Here is a 3,491-nt window from a genome sequence, read left to right as displayed (position 1 = left end):
CCAGTGGGGAAGTAGATGTAAAGCCACCTGAGAACAGCTGTGCCTCGCTGCCCTGTCTTGAACCACAGGACACTTGAATGCCTGTGAATGCAGGTGGGAGAACCCTCCCCGGATAGGAGGTCGCGTGGGGACAGGCAAAGCAGAAGCCAGGTGGGGAAGTGTCTGCCCTCAGAAATGCTGGCCGGCGCCCCTGCTGGAGGTGGGGTCAATGCCCACCACGGAACCTCAGTAGTCAGCAGGAGGTCTGCTTTCCTCCGTGACTCCACCTGGTAAAAGAATTACACTAAACCCCATAATAGCTATCGTGTCTTGAGCATCTAAGCAGGTCAGACACTACATACCTTTTTTCATTCAACCCTCACTGAAACCCTGTGAGGCAGGCACTACTTTCCTCCTACAGGGGAGTATCTGGACTCAGGGGCATGGGTGACTGCTAATGGTGTCGCCTGGCCTGCATATGCAGGGCTAGGCATCAGCCTCAGGAGCAGGGGCTCAGGACCCCTGCATCCCCACACAGTTGGTCTCTCACCACCTCACCCTGCTGCAGGAGGCGACCTCTCCAGGGTCCAACAAGGATAGTGAAGTCTGGCAGACAGCCACGTCAGGCCTCCTGGCACAGCTGTTAAATTGTAACCTGAATTAGAAATTGGGGTTGTTGCTGTTGGCTTTTTACAAATCCCCTCCACTCTAAACTAAACTAGTCAAGCCACATAAACTAGCTTTCAACATCTTGGATCCCAGGTGCATCCCAGCCAGTCTACAGTTTGTATCTGCCATTCACCATCCTGAGTCACTTACTTAACGTCACTGTGCCTTGAGTTCCTCGTTGGTAAATTCACCGTGGGCTGCTGTGAGATGGAATGAGGTGGTGCTTCCCCGGTGCCTGGCTGAGAGCTCAGTAGCCACCCGTTTTGAGCAGGGGGCAGGAAGCAGCGCAGACTTAGGCCGTCCTTCCCGCCTGAGGCTGTGCTCCCTGTCAAGGGCGGCAGCACTGAGCCTGCCTTCCTGCCAGTTTCATCAAAGCACTCACGCTGAACATCAGCAGCAAAGGGCGAGCAGCTATTCCTTCTGGACGGATTCCAGACTCAGCTTTGTTGCTGGTGGGGGGAGGGAGGGTCGCCTGCAGATTCACCGCGTGTCTTGACTGTGGAACAGGCCCATACTGGCACCTACGCCTTTCGGTTCTGTCCCCTGAAAGTTAAAATGAAACTTTATTCTCTGACTTCCTTCTTTTCTTTCTTTTTTTTTTTCCTTTTTGTCTTTTTTACTGACCAGTAACGGGATCGCAACCCTTGGTGTCGCGCCCATACCGGGGACCGGCAACGGGATCACAACCCTCGGTGTTGCGCCCGCACCGCGCTCAGCCAGTGAGCGGGAACCGGTCTCCACATGGGATCCGAACCCTCAGCGGGAGCGCTACTGCGCTCCCAAGCGGCGCACTCTCCAGTGCGCCACCGGGCCGGCCCTCTGACTTCCTTCTAAATCCTCCTCACACTAAGCAAATGCAAGCCACATGGCCTGCCCGGTCACCCACTAGCCTTTCCCCAGTCACCGAGCCCTTCCTGAGGTCGGGCTGGGCTGCATTCATATTGGCCATGGTCACCACCTTCCTGGTGACACAGCTCACTGAAGACCTCACTGACAGCAGAGATGGGGAAGGTGTGTGCTGCAAAGAGCCACGTAGTCCTATGGGTGACATGCCACGAGCACCTAACATGAAACCAGCTGCAGGCTGATGCCATGGGAGTGGTGTCAATGAAGGCCAGAGGCCTCTGCAGCAGGACACTCATTCTCCTGGGGCACAGGAACAAGGTGCAAACAGGCAACAAGGCAGGGCCTGTGGTGCCCTGGAAGGCTGCCCAGGGCTCTCCACGCACATGCTCCATTGACCCTCCCTCACCATCTGGTCCTGCTGCAACCCTTTGGGCTGGCTTCTGCCCCAATGAACTTGAAAATGCTCTTAGGGATGTCACCATACGTTCAAATGAGCAAATCCCATGTCCACATCTCTGCCCTTACCTTATTTGCTCTTTCTGCAACAGCTGGCACTATGGGAAAGCTCCTGCATTCTTGAAACCATCTCCTCTATCAGGACCTGGGTTACAAATTATTTCCATATTTTCTCCTATCCCGCTGGTCACTTTCCTCGGTCTTGACTTTTCTTTCTCATCCTGCCCAGAATAACCTCCAGGCTCCCTTTCCATGTCCATTCTTACTCTGCCACTCTTGGGGCACATTCATCCCCACACCTGGCTTCTGTCACCACCTACTCCCAGCTCTCTGTCTCCAACCCAGACCACTCAGCCTTGTACCCACCTGTCCACTGTCCAGCTCCTCAGAGGCCCTTGGGTTCAATGTGAACTCACCTACCCCAACCCGCTCCTCCACCATTTCCTCCTACAGTGAAGGACACCAGCACCTATCTGGTCACTGAAACCAGGAATTGACCTCCCTATTTACTCTATGTACAGCTGGTCACCATGTCTCGTCTGCTCTACCTCCCAAACATTTCTGGATTCCCTCCCTCTTCCCACAGTCGCTGCCATAGTTTAGTCGGTATCATCTCCCCCTGGGTGGTGGCCAGAGCCTCCCACACTGTGTTCCTATACCCCCACACTCATTCTCTACCACAGTGGTCTTTCTCAAGCATACATCTGGTAAAGCTCCTCTGCTCAAAACTTCCGCTGGGACCCCATCACCGTCAAAAGATTGCTTCAACTCTTGGGTCTTCCTGCTCACCTGTCCAACCACCTGTCTCACAAGGTAACAAACCACATGCACCCTTTGGTCAATCAGCCCCATCTGCAGGTCCCTGCAGCCTCCATGCCTTTATGCACTGCTCCCCTTCTCCTAATTCCAACTCCTCCTTTAGATGTAGTTCATGTGTCATCTCCCCAGCAACATCTGGCCTGACCTGCGTGCCCAGCCATCCTTATCAGAGTCTGATTCCTCTTCTAAACCTTCAAGGCAGAGCTCTTTCAGAGCAACAATGCTGCATAGAGAGAGCTAATTTACACCTGCCTCACCTTTCCAGTGGGACTTCTTTGAGGTCAAGTGCTGGTTTTTCATCTCTCTATCTCCAGCCCCTATCACTGTTCCTGTCACTCAATAAAAGTTGCTGGTCAGGGCCGGCCCGGTGGCGCACTGCTACAGTGCGCTGCTTGGGAGCGCGGCGGCGCTCCCTCCGAGGGTTTGGATCCCACATACAGACTGGCCACTCACTGGCTGAGCGAGGTGCGGGCGCAACACCGAGGGTTGCGATCCCGTTGCCGGGCACGAAAAAAGACAAAAAGGAAAAAAAAAAAAGTTGCTGGTCAAAGTAGAGAATGGAGAGAAGGGGTGTTGAAACAGCTAAAACAGACAATGCTACTTAATCAACGCTGTTATTCGGGATCAGACCAAGGGCTTAACGCACCTGCGTTCTGGTTCTGACAGCAGTTCTTGTGCATTTTTTTTTCCTTTTTGTCTTTTTTCGTGACCGGTAACGGGAT

Source organism: Galeopterus variegatus, unplaced genomic scaffold (assembly GCF_000696425.1).
Source record: "Galeopterus variegatus unplaced genomic scaffold, G_variegatus-3.0.2 Scaffold2559, whole genome shotgun sequence".
Lineage (NCBI taxonomy): Eukaryota > Metazoa > Chordata > Mammalia > Dermoptera > Cynocephalidae > Galeopterus > Galeopterus variegatus.
This window is presented reverse-complemented; position numbering follows the sequence as displayed.